The sequence below is a fragment of the Castor canadensis genome, chromosome 12 (assembly GCF_047511655.1).
Source record: "Castor canadensis chromosome 12, mCasCan1.hap1v2, whole genome shotgun sequence".
Classification (NCBI taxonomy): Eukaryota; Metazoa; Chordata; class Mammalia; order Rodentia; family Castoridae; genus Castor; species Castor canadensis.
Window position 1 is genome coordinate 16,924,752 of NC_133397.1, and position 19,945 is coordinate 16,944,696.

General features: G+C 49.1%; 1 long non-coding RNA gene across 3 annotated transcripts; it reads left to right on the forward strand.

The window, feature by feature from the left end:
* Positions 1–372: 372 nt before the first annotated feature.
* LOC141414768 (uncharacterized) lies at positions 373–8,039 on the forward strand. Of its 3 annotated transcripts, none has more exons than XR_012439616.1 (4): positions 373–581; positions 5,280–5,460; positions 5,574–5,816; positions 6,717–8,010. It is a non-coding gene; the product is annotated as an uncharacterized lncRNA (long non-coding RNA). The 3 variants fall into 3 exon arrangements; XR_012439617.1 differs by lacking the exon at positions 373–581 and adding an exon at positions 590–1,306 and having other exon boundaries at positions 6,717–8,039; XR_012439618.1 differs by lacking the exon at positions 5,280–5,460 and having other exon boundaries at positions 383–581; positions 6,717–8,007.
* Positions 8,040–19,945: the final 11,906 nt, after the last annotated feature.

Below are 19,945 nucleotides of genomic sequence, written 5' to 3' on the forward strand. Positions count from 1 at the left end.
GAGGTCTTGGCCTCTGGCATCACGGAGCTGCCTTGAGGGATGCAGGCTGTCTCTGGGCTGTATGTCACAGCCACTTCTCAGAGCTGTCCACACCCAGGCAGGGAGGGCCCTGAAGCCACAGGCCCTGAAGATAAGAACCCATTGTCAGGGAGCGGGGTGTGGTCCACAAACTGCAGGGCTGGGCAGCAGGCATAGTGGTCTAACAGGGTCACCCTGGCTTTTGGTTAGAGAGGTGGTGCAGGCCGGCAGACAGCCTGCCCAAAGCCTTCCCTCACATTGATGTGCCCAGAAATTCCAGAGCCAGGCCTTCCCACTCTCCCTGGAGTGACTTCATGGTAGGAAGGGAGAAGTGTTGGAAGGGAGTAGCTCTGGAAGAGGAGGCTCCATTGGTCCCTATAGGTCAAGTGTAGCTCCTCCCACCTGCTATGGTGGAAGTACCACAAATCACACAGGGAGGGGAGGCTCAGGGTGAGGAAGGAGTGATGGGTAAAAGTTTTACCTCTCCCTCAAATGCTATCTTTCCCGTGCAGAGCTCAGACCACCCTCCTCCAAGTTGGAAGAAGTCACCGGGGCTCAACAAGGTGAGCCGTGGAAAGCTGGTAGCCTACCCACATGCTTTAGGTTGTTTTTTTCCTTTCTCTGATGCAGCCCACACCCTCCTTTCTGGACCTGGCAAACACCTATGTCATTGGCACATTCCACTGCTGGGGAATGAATAGAGCACTGGGCTCCTGGTTAGGACAGGATTTGCAGAATTCCACATTGGCTCTGTGCAGAGAGGTGCTCAGCTTGGTGGTGTGAGGGACAGACTGTGGGGCTCTGAAGGCAGGCGCTCTCTCTTGGGCATGCTGAGTGCCAGGATGGATGACAGAGCAGCTAGGATATCAGAGGCAGAGTAGCAAAGGGGCTCAGTGACTATGAAAGCAGATACAGGTGGCCTGAGTGGGAGGCCTGGCACTGTGAGTGCCCTGGGAACAAGGGGAAGAGTTGAATGGAGGGGAGAAGCCACAGGCAACTTCCTTTTCACTGGTAGACATGGCTCTAATATCAAGGACTGTGTTTGCTTCAGGGCTGAAGCACCTGAAGGACCAGAGTAAGGTTTGCAGACATGGGGCTGAGACATCTGAGGATATGCATACATACATACACTGCTGATGACAGAAGCTCTAAGCTGGACAGCCAGTTATCATCATGCACCTTACACCTGTTGTATCTCCATGGAGCCACAAAGGAAGCCCCAGAGGCATTTCAGTCTCTCTGGGAAGGACACACACACACCACTCTCAAGACACATGGCAGTGCCTGAGTAAGTACTAGACAGCATCTATGTCATCCTGTTCTGTGGCTGTGAGTAAGCGGACTAAACAATTCCATGGGATAGACAGAAGACACCTTGGGCCCACAAATCTCTTTCTTCTTGGTTTGGTGTGAATCACAGCCACCAATTTCCAAACACGAGCCATGGACTGCAGAGGCCTGTCACCAGAGACAGATAGTCTCCTGCTGTCTGTTTGGAGTAAGTCCCATTTAAATTCCACTCTCTCCAATGACACCACTGGTAGGGCCATTCCAGAAGGTCTGGAGAGTTTGAATGGGACTTGTTGTAAAGTATGGGGGTGTAGCAGGCATACACAACAGTGTTTTTCTGCCTGCCTGGAACCTTGCTTGATTGCTTATTGGTTTGAAAGTTGTCCCGGCAAAGAGATGAATCAGCAGATGGATGGAATGGGTCACATTTTGCTGCAGCTGACACTGTGCATTGTGCCTATGTACACGTGTGTTGTGTATGTGTGTTGTGAGTGTGGATATATGTATGTGCATGTGTGTTGGGAGTTTGGATTTGTATGAATGTGTAGCATGTGTGTATAATTTTGTGAGTGTGTAGTATGTGTGGTGAGAGTGTGTGTGACATGAGTGTGGATATGTACACAATATGTGCTGTGTATTATGTGTGTGAGTGTGTGGAGTGTGGGAGTGGCATGAGTGTGGGTATGTGTGTGTGTGTTGTGAGTGTCACATCTGTGAGTGTGACATGAGCAGTTCTCTCTCTCTCTTCCTACTCCTGACACAGGCAGATGCCATGACCTGGAGGGAAAGAAGCAGAATCCAGACTCTCCTTGCAGTTGTCCCAGAGGCAGCTGGGACAAGGCCCAGAGTAGCCAGAGGACAGGACAAGTGGCCTCTTAGGGAGGTTTCATGTACTGCATCTGGCACAGCAAGGGGAGCCTGGTGGTTTAGTCCCTGCTTTCCTTCTGCTCACACCTGAGGAAGGAATGAGAGCATTTGAACTGCAGGCAGGAGGGCTTTGGAAGTCTTGGGTGACTGTACAAAATAGCCCCCACACCTTGCTTGCCATTGAGAATTGTACTTGTGGTACAAGTCACAGAAGCTTCATACATGGGGAACTGGGGTTCTATTCCCAACACTGAGCATGTGACCTTCAACAAACCCTACTCTGGGGACATTCCTCCTGTCTGTAAGTAGAGGTGGGGTGAAGAAGGATTACCATGTATAGGACAGGGAAGGAAGGGTCCCCACAAAAGACTTGCTGGAGGAGTGGGACATTGGGTTACTTTGGTAGTCCTATGGGCATTCTGTTACACAAGGGACTCACTCCTGGGCTCCTGGGTTTTCCTCTCCTCTTTAATTTATTTGGGGGTGTTGCTGGAAGAGAAGGGAAGCCTCAGCACAAAGGCACTTGGCTAATGGGTGGGGAAACACAAGACCCATGGGGGGTGTGTCCACATGTGCCACCAGCCCATGCAGTGGGCTAGTTTTTCGGTTCTGTGAAGAGTGGGGTCATAGACAAAACTAAAAATGGCTCTCATTTTTTTTTGAGATGCAAAGTGACAGAGTTTTATTAGGAAAGGAAATGAGGGGGAGGAGAGAGAAGAGGAGAGAAGAGAAGAGAGGAGAGGAGGTGAGGAAAAGAGAGGAGAGGAGAGGAGAGGAGAAGAGAGGAGAGGAGAGGAAAGGAGAAAGAACAGAGGCTCCTGTGTGGGAGAGGCTGCAGGAAAGCAGTCCAAGCCCTCTATCTCTTTTATTTTATTGAAATACAGAGCTTCATGGGAGCCTGGCTATCAGTAGCTTATGACAATAAGGCCCAGGAGACAAAATGTGAGACAGATTCAAAGAAAGGATCTTGATGCACAGTGCAATCTAGGACCTAAAGGGAAGGCTGCCTTGGTTTGGTGTCTGAGGATTTTGCTGCTTAGGAATTCAAGGGTAGAAGTTGACAATGGTACCAGCAGATAAGTCAAACGCCTACCAGGCTGCTGGTGAATGCAGCAGCAGCCACAGGTGTGGCTCACTCTTAAACATACCTGAGACACATGGGACAGAGCAGGGACAGTGTGGTATGCTGAAGTCCACAGTAGCAGTGGGACAGAGGAAGGTGGGTGCTGATGCCCATGTGACCTCATTTGTGTCCAGAGGGTGGAGGGAGCTGGGAACTTTTGTCTCAGTGGAGATGTGGATAAAAGTTTTAATAGAATGATTTACAGAAGGCAGTGAACTTGGAAAGACTGAGCAAGTGAAACGTCATGGTCACTTGGGAAGGTGACATTTCAGCTTGGCCTCAGAAGATTGGAGGACTGAGACACACAGAAATAGAAGCCAAGACATTGCAGGTGGAAGAAACACCTCAAGGCCCAGCAGCAGTGTCGTCTGCCCACATCGCTTATGGGGGACATGGAAAATGTCTCAGTGTGACCATTGCAAAGTTCCTACAGAAATATTACATATTTTGGGCTGAGAGTGGCTCAAGCCTGTAATCCCAGTATTCAGGAAGTGGAGATCAAGAGGATTGTGGTTCTCAATCAGCTTAGGCAAAAAATTTGTAAGACCCCTTCTGAACCAATAAAAAACTGAGCATGGTGGTACATGCCTGCTTCCCAACTATGTGGGAAGTGTAAATAGGAGGATGGTGGTCCAGTCTGGCCTGGGCACAAAGCAAGCCCCTATCTCAAAAATAAGGAAAGCAAAAAGGGCTGGAGGAGTAGCACAAGTGGTAGAGTGCCTGCCTAGGTGACAGGCTGTCCCAGATGTGCAGGAGGGGCTTCTGAACAGAAAGCACAGGCCAGGGGACTGCAGGGTCTTGCAACCCTCTGAAGTAGAATGTAGACTATATGTCAAGCAGGATGAGGCATGGGCCACATGACCCAAGAGCCCCCAGGAGAGTGCAGCAGCAGTGGGACCTTCCATGCTTTCCTGTATACCTGTCTTGGAATGTGTTCCTGGGCTTCTCCCTCACAGCTCAGAGAAGGCCCAGGAATTTTGGCCCAATGTTGTTGCTAAGAAGAGTCAGAGGATAGCTCACCAAACAAGAATACCCAAACCCTGCTCCCAGATGACCTCATCCACATCACGTTGCCCCAAAGTGTAGGACCACTTCTGCTTTCTAATTCTCTTGCATCTACTAACTCTAGCTGCAAGGGAGCCTATAAATGTAATTTCCATCTCTCTAGCCGCTAGGAAACAGCAGGCTAGGACAGTTGGGATGTTGGGAGGTAGAAATGGATGCTGACAATTTATCAAACATGTGGTATTTTAAATTTCCACTTTACAGAGGGCCAAGCTGGACATTTGGAAGAGAGTCACCTTGTCTGACAGCAACTAGCTGCCAGGTCTTAAGTTGGTGGGGGACAGTAAATGTTTAAAAACCGGTTCTCCATATGCAGTTCCAACACGAATGTCAGTTGATACTTTTTTATTAATGAGTGAAAGTAAAACAACAAAAACATGTTAGAACTTTATGCCATCAATGTCATGTGTGACTTCTTTGCTGAATCAGATAAGGATTCAAATATGTGAAGAGTTCCTCTAGTTTTTGTACTAACAATGTAGTAACTAAGACATGACATACTTAACTTTTACCTGCAATATTTACATTTTCTCCATAGCTTTCTTCCATCTAGACAGTCAACAAAGCAAAAAAGCAAGCCATGATTTGTAGTGTTTGTCAATTTCATTGGTGTAAATATTCCCACTGTAGCTAACTCCAGACTATCAATATGGGGCCAATGAGCCTAGAGATGGGGAGAGACCACTGTTTAAAACTTGTGTCTATTGTTCTAGGAACGTAACTCAGCTGGCAGAATGCTTGTCCAGCATGCACGAGGCCCTGGGTTTGATTCCCTACCCCACCCCCTGCCACACACACACAATATCTATCTACAGACACAGCTGTGAATAATCTCAATAGTAAAATATTTAAGAAGTGGTGAGTTTGGAGTACTTATTACCTTTCTTTTAATCTAACTTATTTAATTGCAATTTAGTTGTTAATAATGACATAACAACCAGCTCAAGAATCACTGAGAATTCGACAGCCCATTTTCACCAGTGTGTGGAATCAGAGGGCTTCTGCCCAGTACTGATTTTGACCCAGGACCTCTGGTGCCAGAGTCCATGCGCTCAGCTCCTACTCAATGCTGCCAAAGCACCAGAGATCCATAAGCTGTAAGTAGTGGCACTGAGGCTTGAAACTAGTCTGACCCCAAAGCCAAGTTCTTAACCACTATTACTTAGATAATTATCTCCGATATTTTTCTTGACCCATTTGCCTTTGGTAGGTCCAGCAGGGGATGAGAAGGAAATGCAAGGAAAAGAACACAGAACACCTTGCTGGGCTATCCTGCCTTGTTAAACCTCAAGCCCAGGCAAACATTGTTCCCTACTGCAGAGTGGCAGAGCTGCCCAAGACCACCCACGAAGTCAGACTAGAGCCAAGTCTCCTCAATCATCTTCAGGCCAAGGCATGTCCACAGCCCAGTGACCTGTGCCCAGTGGGCAAGAGGAGCCATTACTGCAAACAGGTATGAACTGGATGATATCCCATAAAACACATAGGTACAGCCTGAGACATGCTGTTTCCCAGTCTTGTGTGAGACTCTCTCATGGATGCTGTAGCTGTAAAAAAGAGAGAGGAAGGATAGGCCAAACAACACTATTACTCAGTAGGGTATTGTGCTACACAACTGTAATCCCAGCTATTAGAGAGGTAGATATCAGAAGGATCTGGGTTCAAGCCCACCCATGCAAAAGATCATGAGACCCAACCTCAACCAACAAGCCAGGAGTGATGGTACACACCTGTCATCCCAGATACTGGGAGGCATAGGTAGGAGGATCACAGTCTGAGGTCAGCCCCTGGGCAAAAACAAGAGACTGTACCTGAAAAATAACTACAGCAAAAAGGGATAGGGATGTGGTTCAAGTGGTAGAGTGCCTGACTAGGAAGCACAATGCCTTGAGTTCAAACCCCAGTACCACCAAAAAAAAAAAAAATTACTCTTCACAAGCCCACTGTCCAATGTAGCCAATATAGTTGCTGCTAGCCACATTTTACGATTCGTATTTAAATTCCCTAAAATTAATTGAAAGTTAAAATTCAGTTGCTCAGTGGCAATAGCCCCATTTTAAGTGCACCATAACCACATTTAGTTGGAGGCTACCAAGCCATACAGTAGAACATTTCCACCATCACAGAATATTCTACTGGATAGCACTGGGCCCAGACGGAAGTTGGATAAAATAGAAAACAATGACTCAACCAGCAGGAATTGCCAGATGCTGAGGAGTGGTTCTTGATGGGAGAAAATAACTGGAAGGCCCAACTCACATGGGCCCTGCCCACTCTCAGGCCCAGCTGCCCCCGCCTTCCACCGCAGCCCTGGCCCAGCAGGCCCTCTTGCTTTCTTCTTGTTTCTTTCCAGCTGCCTGACCGGAGGCCTGTCTGCAGCTGTCTTCTACCACCCAGGGGTGCAGAATGGGGCTTGTGGGGACCTGCCAAAGAGCTGACCAGGAGCCAGCAATCGTGGGAGCAACTGAGCCTTCTTTAGGCCACCAGTGACTGTGAACCACTGGGGGTGGGACCTAAAAAAGCAGCCCACCTGCCCATGTGCCAAATAGGAGCTCCTAAAGACAGCTTTGAGGACAGAAACCTCAGGAAAGAAGGGGACTGGGAGAGCAAGTGACTCCTGAGGCCTTTGGGAAACCGTAGGCCTTCATCATAGTAACTGGCTGAGGGAGAGGCAGGCACCTTGTGTCTGTCTCCAGGCACTTTCGATGCGCCTTGGAGTCTTTCATGTCGGATATGTCCTCTGCCAAACTACCCATGTGTTGTTTGCTCTGGGGTTTTCCTTTTGTTCATTTTTTATCATCTCATTAAACTGGTTCTACACAGGGTACCAGAAGAAGCCCAGCAGAAAAGTGATGAATTATAGTTTATAGGGAGAGGGGACAGCTGACAGCAAAGCACTTGCTCATCCTCCCACACTTTAAGGCTCAGCTCTTCGCACATTAAAACCTCCTAGTATCTTTATAGAACCTGTGGATACTTCTTGTGGATAAACATAAAATCTTTATGCGATCTTAATGGAATCCATGTAGAAGCTTCACAGAATCCTTTTGGAAGACACATAAAATCCTCATAGAATTCACCAGATTGCTCACAGAAACTTAAGTCCCTGCTGCCTCTCACACACGCATACACACATATCCACTCTGTCCCCTCTAGTGGAAATAGTAAGTCACCTTGAACTTAGCCTTCTCTCTTTGGAGAAAAGCCACTTGACAAATCTATTTCCTATGCAAATGTAGGCACTGAAGACATGGCCTAGGTAAGGCTTTTTGTGAGCAGACCTCTCTTAAGGCCCGCGGGTCTGTAAACTTGGTCTCTTGAGAAGGATGAATAATTTGCACAAGGACACCAGGGCCTCTAAAAAGAGAGGAAACTCCAATAAGTGTACGAATATTCATCATGGTGGCCTAGATGAACTGCCTGCTGGAGTGTATGCCCCACAAGATGGTGGCATGTTTGTTTGTATTGTTAATATATCCCAACCCCTATTCCTGTGCCTGATACATAATAGTTCCTAAATAAATATTTACTCAACAAATGAATGAATGTGTCCTCGCAGGAAAGGACTCTAAGGACCTAAAAAAGTAGCCATCGGGAGGGTGGGACAAGCAGGAGGCCAACACAAGGGTGGCCAGGCACTAGATATTGTTGTAGACTAGGGGAACCTGAACAATGCCTCCCTGCTGGGTAGATAGATGGACAGAGACCCAGCTAGTGTGGGAAGAAGCCAAGGATGGGTTCTGACAGCACCCAGGTGATGTTTGTCTAGAAAGCACACTGCTGGGGGTAACCAGAAACTGCACAGCCAGTATACACCCTGTCCAGGACACATGGGTTGAGACGGAGCTTTGGGTAATGTCCTTGGATCTGTAAGAGATTTTTAGTTTATCTGTGAGTTTCATCTCAAACTGTTGGGCTTTCTTTCATTCTTCAGAACTGTGGTACTCTAACAGAAGACCCCCAGTTCAACCTACATGTGGACATGTGGTCACCCCAGCAGCCCTGGCTGGGGAGCTGATTGTGCCTCTTCCAGACACAGAGGGCAATTCTCCTGTAGTGGGATCCCAGGGCTCTGAGAAGCTCCACTGGGCACGCAGCAGAGCTGACTCCCAAAAAAAGCCAAGCTTTATGTGTGTCTGTGTGTGTGTGTCTGTCCGTAAGGATTGCTAGAGCCTCCAGTTATCTCAGTGGCTCCCTCTGTCCACTATGCCTGAGCCCCAGCTCTGTGCCCTTCCCTGCGTGCAGCTGAAAATGGACAGGAGCCCTCGGCGTTTGGGAGAAGTAGGTTGTTTTAGTCCCTTCAGAGCAGAGTCAGCCCGGTGGGGGAGCAGCAGAAGTGGGGACAGGTGTCCTTGAGTAATGCAGTCACCAACATCAGCAGCGAGAGGACTCTCAAAGGAGAAGGCAGAAGCCCATGTGGTCACATCATAGAGGACCCAGAGAGGAAGGTTGAGTTTGGACTTTTTGTGTTTAGGTCCTGGGAGCCTTTGGAGGTCAGGTGCAAGGGAATGACCTTTCAGACACGTGCGTTAAATAGGGCTAGGTTTAGGGGGAAACAAGTATTCCCTGTGCCTGACTGGATCCTGGTTTGCCTGGATAGTCCTGGTTCAAACCTGCTGTCCTGGGATCCTGTTACACTTACTGCCCATTACACTCTCAAGAAAATCCAGTATCACTTACTGGATATTTTTTATGTTAAGGTATTGTTTTTAATTTTTCAAGATATAATAGTATTATGTTTAAAAAGGTTTTTTTACCTTTTAGAGCTAGTTAAATATTTATAAATGAAACCACTATATGAGGTTTGCTTCCAAGTAACCTAGTGAGGTAGGCTGGTGACAGGGAGTAGGTGAGTGGAGAAATGAAATAAAGTTGACTGAGTGGAGAGTTGTGCAGGTTTGCACGTGGGTTTACAGCTTTCATTATACTTTTTCTGGTATAAGGTGTCCCACAGTGGACTAGAAATATGGTCACTCCAACGTTTCACAACCAGGGGGTTTTGCCCCCAACTCTTAAAGGTTTTTGTTTGTCTCAACTTGGGAGGGGGACAGTAAGGTTCTGTTACCTACTGGGTAGAGGCCAAGAGTGTCATTAAAGGCTGCAGTGCACAACAAAGAACTTCTGCCCAGTAGGGCTGAAGTGGAACAGCCCCAGCTGGTGGCACTGTCTGTGACTACTTCAACTCCACTGCATGAACAGGAGGCAGGACATGTCTGGGTGTGAGATAACTGTACTTTCTGCTATAGTAGTGATTAGTTAGCACCTAAACTCACACTTCACAGTGACCAGCAAGGGTTTCAAATATAATTACTCAGCCAGGTGCTGGTGGCTCACACCTGTAATCCTAGCTACTCAGGAGGCAGAGATCAGGAGGATAGCTGTTGAAGGCCAGCCCAGGCAGATAGATCATGAAACCCTATCTCAAAAATACCCAGCACAAAAAAGGGCTGACAGAGTGTCTCAAATGGTGGAGTGCCTGCCTCTAGCAAAGGTGAGACCCTGAGTTCAAAATCCAGTACCGCCTAAATAAATAAATAAAATACAGTTATCCAAATCTATGTCTATAATTACCCAAAACTCACTAACTAGCATAAAAGTTATGCTCGATAATTTGTCACTGAAATGTATTCAAAAATACGTTTGGCTGAAAATTTGGAGGTATCTAGGTCTATGCTTGAAAAAGATAGAAGAATTCAGCAAGACTGGTTGCCTTACTCTCATAAACCAGCATTCTGCATCTGTTACCTAAGAATGTGATAATGATCAACAGACCAAGTTCACTGAGATCAGGAAGGGGTGTGTGTGTGTGTGTGTGTGTGTGTGTGTGTGTGTGTCAAACTGAAGAAGAGATTAGAACTTTCTAACTCCTTTAAGGTCTACATATCTTTCTCTTATCCTCCAGGCATAACTCATACTCCCTAGGCACCACCACTGCTACAGCCAAATTGACTGAGATCTGGAAGATAATGCTTGTATGCAGATGGAGAACAGATTAGAAAAAAGATTAGGACTTTTTTACTTCCTTCAGGATCTTTCCAATATCTTCTATATACCTCCCTCACAACCAACACAAGGTGTCACACATACCTCTTGCTGCCTTGCTTGGTCTCACCAACCCCTCTAGCTATGAATTCAATCGTGGCCAGGAAAGGTATCCTTGAGCCTGAGGCCTCTACAGCATGTCATCAAGGATAGCCTGGGGCCTCAGGGGCTAGAATTCACCATGATAGCCAAGAATGGTGCTCAGCTTCCCTCAGTCCACACCTAACTGTGTCTTTAGTCTTCAGCTGCAGCCAAAACATGCCTATTGGCCTAGAAAGCCAGCATCCCTGATTGTCCACACCATACCCCCTTCCTGGAGCTGGGATCCCTGGTAACAGGTCATGGTTGAGCATTTAGGGACAGGAGAACAGTTGGTGAATGACAAGAGTGACCAGGAAGATTAACACAGGAGGCCTTATTTTCAGACACCAACAGCTCAGAGATGCACTTCTCAGAGCACATTCTGAGAGCCTATTTGGATGGAGAGCGAGCAGGGTGCACTGAGCCTTGGAGTGGGAGGCAAGGGGGCATCCCACAGGAGAACGCTACCATACCATGGGAGGCAGGAGGACCTGGAGAGAGACTTCAAGAGCTCCAAAGGTTATGAGATGACCTTTGTTAACTCCCCCATTCTGAAGAGGAGCATGGCTACCCCAGTCAACACATATACACATGCACACATACACACATGCACAAGCATACACATATACACATGCATGGGTCCCTGAGAAAGGCCTGAAGTTCCCTTCCTTCGCAAAGTCTCAGATTGTGCATCTGACATGAATTTTTCCGAGCTGCCAATTACTCCAGTGGAGCCCAAAAAATGCCTTTATGGGAACCTACAAATGCCCTTAGGCCCGGAAGCAACTGCTCCAAAGCATGCCTCTGAAATAGACCAAAGAGCCTCTGGAAGGCCCAGACTCCTTCAGGTTCCATTGTCTGAGTTCTCAGTGGGAGTCAACCTTTGGGGATGGTCTCTACCTCTATCCCAGCAGCATCCTGGGGGAGCTTGATGTGGGGGAGAAGAAAATTCTAGGTCTCTCATGACCTCTCCAGCTTCCCACCACCCACCCAAATCAGGCCAAATAGGCAAATACTGTAAAACAAAATCAAACAAGTATACTACTACTCCAAGACTCTGCCTATCTATGGGTCCTGGGGTCCCAAAAGTATCAGTCATAGTGGCACTGGGTTTCTGCCAGGCATGTGCCCGGTTCTTCTGTCTCCTCATAGGCTGGGGGTTCTCCGGACTCAGGGACTGGGCGGGGCCTTGTTGGTTCCTGTCTTTCTCACAGCAGACTCAGCCCCCGCCTCCATGTGGACTCAGAGAATGTCGGTGAGTGTGGGCAGAATTTAATTGCCTGACAAGTTCAGATTTGCATCTTTGATCTGCAAACCTGGCAGTGCTGGGTAATGAAGAGAACACAAGATTCAAGCACAGACGGACCTGGGCTTGAATCTCGCCTTTGTCATTTACACCATATGACCTTGGGCAGGCTTTTTGCACACATACCTCCCCCCATGCCCTTGAGCCTGAGTTTCCTCACCTGGGCAATGGGTATAGTTGTAGCCCCAAAAGGGCACATGACAGGTGCTTAGACAATGCATACAAACAGCTTGGTCCACACCTAGTGACTCCTTGTCTTCCTTCTGGGGATCAGCTAAGTCCAGTGATGAGTGTTTTACTTTTGGCTCTGGGCACTGGGGTTTTGGTTATTGACATAGTAAGCATTTTATGGTTGTCTTAATCCTCACAATAGTCCTAGAAAGGCAGCATAATCATAATCATCAATACCTTTTTACAGCCTAGAAAACTGAGGCACAGAGAGATTAGGAAACTTGGCCAAGGTCACATAGCCAGTAACGCAGAGCTATGGTTTAAACCAAGGCATTTGGGCATTGGTGCCTGCTCTCCTAGCTATGCCACTAAACTGCTTTGACTTCACTCTATGACAGAAACCTACAAAGCTTTTTTAATTTAATCAAACGTATTTACTGAGAATTAGGAGTGGTGGTCTCAGCCCCACAAGGATACTCTCTGTGGGGTCCAGGGGAACAGCCCGATCTAGTCCTGAAGGAGCTTTGCTGAGACCTGGCAGAGGCAGCCCTGCCCTGTCACGTCTTCCTCCACATCTGCGTGCTTGCCAGGGTGTTTGAACAATGATTACCCAGCAGCAGGCAGGCTGGTGCAGGCCAGGGTGGGAGGCAGGTGAGCTCACCCCTTGCACAATGGCTGCCACACCCACCTGCTGGCTAAAGAGACCCAGTGGAGGAGGCCAGGCAGGCTTCAGAAGCTGGGGGAATAGCCCTGAGAGGGGATAAATGACAGTAGCTAGATGTGACAATCATATTCTGCACTGAGTCTGTCTGCGCAGACTCCAGCCTCTCTTGCCAGGCCTCCATTGATGTAGTGGGACTAACCTTGCAGGAGTTGTCTCTCAAACAGCGTCATCTGAGCCAGTTAAGCACTGCTCCAGTCACAGAACATAAGCCCCCAGACTAAACAGGAGGCAGAAGCTGCGAGGGACCCGCCTATCCCTGCTTCAGACCCAGGCAAACCCAGAGTTGTGTAACTAGTCCTTCTGGACCTCACTCCCCTAGGCCCCTTGGACCCTGCTGAGCCCTGTCTCTGGCCTGGCTACTTGGAAGGACACAGGTGTGCACAGGTGTGTGCACGTGCCAGGTATGTGGACCCCACATCCCAGCCCCCAAGGCCCTCTTCCTGGGAGCATCCCATTATGGACAGCCAGCTCTGGGGGGTGGTGAACTCAGGACTCAGATGTGCCAAGTTGCTTCCAGACTCCCATCATCTCCATACCTGCCCACTCTGCCTTGCCCAAGGCTAGGCCTCTTGTTTGTTTGTTGAATGAAGCACTAAAGTCCTTTGTCCTAAATCAACTCTGTGCCACTTCAAGTCCAACTCTGTGCCTTCAGAGGCTGGGAAGCCTGCAAGATTGGAGGGGTGGGGACAGCACAGATGGGCTTGTTGGCATCTCCCTGATTAGGTACCCATTCCTTAATAGTCCATAAAGACTGGTCCTTGCTGGTCTGATAATGGAGGTCTTAGCTGGTGTGGCAGGCCACTCAACCTTTCTGGGTATCCCTTTAGAAATCCCAGAAGCCTGGCATGACTGGGCTGTCTGACCCCTCTTCAACGTCTAGGGATTCATCATCCTAAGAGTCTCCAAAGACTGTGCATCAATAACAAAAGGGCAAGCCTCTCCTTACTGCGAAGTTGTACGCTATTTTTGTTCCATATTTACCACTCCAACCTCAGGCGTCCCAAGTTCTGCATCAGACACTCAGGGTAACACATCCTATTTATTCCTTTGAAGTCCAGACATGGTGCTGGGTATTGAGGGGGTGGTGGGGAGAGGGAGGGGGCGGAGTGGGTGGTAAGGGAGGGGGTGGGGGCAGGGGGGAGAAATGACCCAAGCCTTGTATGCACATATGAATAATAAAACAATAAAAATAAAAATAAAATTAAAAAAATAAAATAAATAAATAAATAAAGTGTAGGAATCGTGAAAAAAAAAAAAAAAAAGTCCAGACATGGAAGACTTGGATCTTGTGGCAATGTGTAATGCTGTGTTTGGGGCAACACACATGAGGAAGCAGGGCCAGAGACAGCTTCCTAGTCAGATAGTGGTGGAACTGGGCTGGAGGTGTTATGGGAATCTATGTAACAGAGAAATAATCCAGGAACAACCAGACACAAGGAAGAGCTTGAGGTGGTACCTGCATGACATCCAGGTGGGTACAACACAGGTACACCCCAGCCTTCACCCCAGTAGCTGTGACCCTTCCAAGCCTTAGAGAGGGGACAGTAAATAAAAGGTTGGTGGCCTTTGCCTTCTCCTTCAGATGCAGGAGAATACTTTCAGGTGCATGAGCTCAGGAATGACAGGGGCATTCTGGGTCTGCCAGGGGAAGCTTAGAAGGACTCTATCCCTAGAGAGGCCATCCTTTAAATAAATCCAGAGTCAATGATGTTGACAAGAGATGTCCACAAGCCAGGGAGCCTGAACATTGATGAAATACTGCCATCTGGGAGGTATTTGGTTTAATCTTCCTGTCCCTAGTGGCTTGTGGGAGGCAGGGGTCAGATCTAGCTTTCCTCCAGGGTGAGTTTGGGTACTCAGGCAGGATCCCATGTTATAGCTGGAGGATTAACTCCTTAAGGCCTCTCCAGGCCTTCATATCCTCTTATCCTTCACAATCACCCTGCCCTCTAATTACAGTGTCCTTCCCAAAACAAACACTCGATGGGCTATTTCTCAATTGAGTCACTGTTCAGTTTGCCTTCTCCCAGGAAATCAAACACACTCTGCCTTTGCCTCTTCATCATTCTGACCACAGTCCTGCGTTACCTCTCCTGGGACAGGCTTTCAAGCCTGCTGGTTCTCACCCACAGAACACTACACAGAGTCCCCAGAGGGACTGGGCCAGGCGTGGCCTTAGCGGCTTATCTCACCTTCACTGCCTTTGAGGGGGGTGGGGGCAGTTTACACAATGGGTCTAGCCATTTACCCACGAGAATTACCACATCTCCTCCTGAGAGGTTGGCCTGTGTCAACCCCCGCCCCGCTACTTCTAGCCCCAGTCTACAGTGCTAGTATTCATGACTGTCTGATCAAGGCCTGATTCAGCTGCATTGCTTCACAGGCAGCCCAAAGGCAGACAGCTAATGCCTTGGGGGACCCAGGCTGACCAACTGGTTGGTCAAGTCTGAGGGTCATGCCTCTACTAGGAACAGCTGGGTGGACTCAGCCTCAATAGGCCAAAACAGAGCCAAGCCCAAGAAACAGTCCCCTGACCGGCTCTGAGTCACCAGGTGACTCTGAGCTTTTGAAGTACACAGTAGGCCTTTCCTCTAAGAGAACTTGCTGGCTTCTACCATCAGGTGAAGCCCCTCCTTCGTGTACCCCAAACCACTATTTCTGCACTCATCTGCACAGAACACATGGGGAGTTAGTCAACTGAGGGCGGGATCTGGATCTCTCTTCCCTATCTGAAGGGTGAACAGTGCTAACCCTTCAGGGTATCCATACTTCTGTCAAAGTGCTTTCCACGAAGACTCCATGCCAGAAGCATGTGAAGTGTCTACAAAACTCCTCATTAACATGACGGTAGGTCAGTGCGTCCTGTGGACTGCATGCATGGGGCTCAGATTAAGTCAGGACAGCCAGGGTAGTATGGAGGTGGAGTGGCAGAGTCCCAATGGAAATCGGTAGGTAGAGGCTCTTTCTTTTTTATAACAAGACCAAATCGTGTTGACCAAGATCATGGAGGGTGAGAATTAGCCACTCTGGTGAAGGCCCCTCCAAGGTTCCTTATTGTGAAGGGGGAGGAAGGAAACTGGGCTAAGTACACTTGGATCTGGTTCATACAAGATAATGACAACAGAGGTGCTCACTTAGTGGCCTTGCTCAGGCCCTCTCAAGGAATCTTCTAAGGACTCAACAAGTCCTGAGCAGGCTGGGGTGACAGACATTCCTCCTTGCACTCCAGAATCCACCTCAGTGACCACCTCCTCCTGGAAGCTCTCCTGTGAGTGCTGATAGACTTAAAATCATAGGGCAGTAAGTAGGAAAAGCAGATGCCAAGAGTGCCTATGGGAAGAGGAAGAAGGGAGAAGGAGAAGCCACACGTCCATCTCTGGAGCTCAGCAGGAAGCTAGCTTCCAAAATGCACCTTGGAAGGTATCTCATGGCATAGTTGGAGCTGGAGGCTAGGGCAGTAGGTAAGTGTGAAGGCTCTCCTCTATAAGACAAAGGAAGCATCCAGAAAGCCATGATAGCTCTCTCTCCAAAGAGGAAGTGCTGGGTGGGAGAAGGGCACATTAGCTGTGTCATCTGAGCTACCAGGAGGCCCCAGCAGAGTGACTAACCCTCACAGAAAGTTACCCTCCTTGCAAGGAGGAAATGTTTGGGACGGCCCCTGGGAACTGGGGCTCAGCAGTTATTTCCCAGCATGGTTCTTGACTCACAGAAGCCCATGTCATCATAGATCCTTGAGCCCATTGTCCCCTTCAGTGGTGGCTGCTCTGGCCATGCTGTGGCTACTGCAGGGAAACAGCCCCTGGAGAGTCAGCATCATCCTAAGTCCCCAGACAGGCCATTCGGGGACCCCAGTCCCACCTTCCAAAAGCCCTCCTCCCACACCTGTCCTTAGTTTCCTATGGTTTCAGCTCTGTGGTCTTTTCCTAGGGAGTCCTCCTGCCCATTTTCCCCAGGCCGGTCAGAGAGTCCTCCGTGACGCAGCTCTCCCTGACACCACAGCCCTTAGTGATGGGCTGAATCCAGCTCACAGTTGCCAAGTGTGTCTTCCCGAAGGATGGTGGGATCTCTGAGAGTGCGCACCCTAGCTGGGGACTTGGGACTGAGCATACTTTCTGTGCCCAGCAGGGACCCCATGATGGGCTCCTTTCCCCTCAGGAACCAATTGCTGCTCCAAGTCAGTAATTGGGGCAAAGGCAGGGAGTAGCCTCCTCTTATGGGTACATACATGGAGAGGGAGGCACCTATACTGCTTCTTCTCCAAGAGGAGGCTCCCAGCCCCAGTGCATCCTCCATGTCTGTGGACTCTAATGTAGATAAGTTTCTAGACATCCATCCGGTGTGGTTAGGAGCACAAAGCTGGGAGCAAGGAGTCTACAGGAGCCTGAGCAAATCACCCACCACTGGCATATCACTCCTCTGCTCTGAACTCAATTACAATGGTGTGGACCTAAAAATTCTCATGGCTTTGTGATCCCCAGAGGAACACGATGGGGCCAGTCAGGCATGTGTCTGCCCTGGCTCTCAGAAAGGTAGCTCTGAGTTCAAATCCCAGCTGTACCTTTTACTAGTTCATTGTACAACTTTCTGGCTTATTTTATAGATGATGAGACCTGAGGCCCAGGAAGGAAGAAACACATTCAGGTCTTTGGACAAGGCCTGAGCCCGCTGGCTGACAGCTCTGTGTTCCTCTCCCAGAGGACCTGCCCTAAAAGATCAATGGTCAGAAGAGGGGCTAGAATGCTGGGAAGCATGTCCTCCTTTCAAGAGTTGAACTGCAGGTAGCCCTGTCTATTCAAAGTCCAGATAGCACGGCCAGAGCCTCTGCCCAGAACAATCTGTGAATGGGTTGCAGGCACTGTACGTGTATGTATATTGAGAGGGTAGGTGTCTATACACAATGGAATTTTATGCAGCCATGAAGAAGAATGAAATGTTATCATTCGCTGGTAAATGGATAGAATTGGAGAACTTCATACTGAGTGAGGTTAGCTTGGCCCAAAAGACCAAAAATCATATGTTCTCCCTCATATGCAGACATTAGATCAAGGGCAAACACAACAAGGGGATTGGACTTTGGATTACAAGATAAAAGCGAGTGCACACAAGGGAGATATGAGGATAGATAAGACACCTAAAAAATTAGCTAGCATTTGTTGCCCTCAACACAGAGAAACTAAAGCAGATACCTTAAAAGCAACTGAGGCCAATAGGAGAAGGGGACCAGGAACTAGAGAAAAGGTTAGTTCAAGAAGAATTAATCTAGAAGGTAACACACATGCACAGGAAATCAATGTGAGTCAACTCCCTGTATAGCTATCCTTATCTCAACCAGCAAAAACCCTTGTTCCTTCTTATTATTGCTTATACTCTCTCTTCAACAAAATTAGAGATAAGGGCAAAATAGTTTCTGCTAGGTATCAAGTGGGTGGGGGAGAGAGAGAGGGGGCGGAGTGGGTGGTAAGGGAGGGGGTGGGGGCAGGGGGGAGAAATGACCCAAGCGTTGTACGCACATATGAATAATAAAAAAATTAAAATTTTAAAAAAAAGTGAGAGAGGGTAGGGATTGCAGGCCGGGACCACATGGCCCCAGAGGGAGGCCCTGGGAAGACCGGCTGGGCTGCCTCCTGGGTGGAGACTGGGGCTGCAGCTGGTTTGTGCCTTTTATCTTCAGATGCCTGGGCCTCTGTCCCCACATGGTGCCCAGAAGGCCTTCAGGGCTTCCCCTGCTGGAAGCTGCCACTGGCAGCACTGACAGCAGGGAACTATGCTTTCACAGTGCCCCTCCCCACCCCTCAAAGTCCCTTGCATCCTTTCATGCGTGTTTATTAACTGGGAATGGGAAAGGAGGTGGCCCTGAGTGGGAGAAGGTCAGAAAGCTTATGGCACAAGTGGTCGTGTTTGTTTGAAGGGGGCCCCCTCCACCTGCCACCAGAGGACACGCTCCAGCTACCCCTCCATCTGTGCATATGGGTTACTGTGGCAGGGCTGTTGCCTGAAGGCATGTCTTCTTTTCTGGTCCCAATGACCATGGGCTGGGTCTGTCCAGAGGGGGCGCTATTCCCAACATACACAGTGATGGTCAAGGGCTGGGACCGTGACTCCCAGGCACTTCAGGTGTGGAGAGGGACTCAGAAGGCCCACAACCACAGACAGGGATTCGGTTCACAAACTGGCAGCCCTGCAGTGCCAAAGCAACCTTTTTCCAAGCACCCCACCTGGTTGGAGACTGCTGCCACTTCCAGCCAGGAACTGAGCACTGGGCCAGTCAGCACAGTGCCAGGATCCCATGCCTGCTTCTGGGCCAGCCCTGAACCATCTTGAGAAGTCAAAAAGAAATGCTGCCTGGTGGGAAGTACTCTTCCACTCACAGCACAACCTGTCCTGTTCACATTTCCCTTGAGAAGCAGGCAGAGTGTCTGCAGTCAAGTACCTCCCAGAGCTATCCCTCTCCAGGCCCTGAAGGCCCCTGGGCCAGTCCTGATCTGGGGGCCAAGCTGTACCACACCAAGTGTCAAGCTCTGGGAGCAGCCAAGTCTTACATTTGAGATGTCAGTTGCTCCTTCTTCCCTTCTGCCCATGCTTGTCCTGGAAAGAGGGGACAGGAGAGGGCCTCAACCTTCATTCTTCCTGTATTTCCACCAATCACACCAAACACGCATATTACATACTGGACAGAGAGAGAGAGAGAGAAAGGCCTCTGTGGGGAAAACCTGGGAGACCCAGGACCTGCCCACTTGTGGCTCTGACATACTGTAACCTGGACCACAGGCTTCCATGGATTGGGCACACGTACATAAGGCACTGTGGCACAGGTAATCCTAGGGGTCCCTGTTCAAGGATTCTCCTCTTTCGTTGGTCTCTTTCTTTCGTTCTCCTCACCCAGGGCCAGATGCAGGTCATTGGAGAGACAAGAGTTAACACATGAACAAATGAGTAGATGGAGTGCATGGTCTCTCTCTGCCCTCACTTCCAATCCCCAATCCCCTTCCCATCCCCATCCCAAGGCTTGGCTCTGGGGCAGAGCCCAGGTGTTTTTCATTAAAGGTTTTATTGCAGATTCTCAGACTCCAGCCAAGGAAGACTGAGAGAGCTACCTAATCCTCTGCCCCAGCCCCAGGCTGAGCCCCCACACAGCTGGAGTCAGGTTACTAGGCAGAGGCCTGTCCTCTCCCACTACCTAGACCATTCTCAGGCAGCCTCCCCCCCTCTACAGGAAGTCATCCAAGCCCCTTCCCTTACATCTATTTTCCCTTCCTAC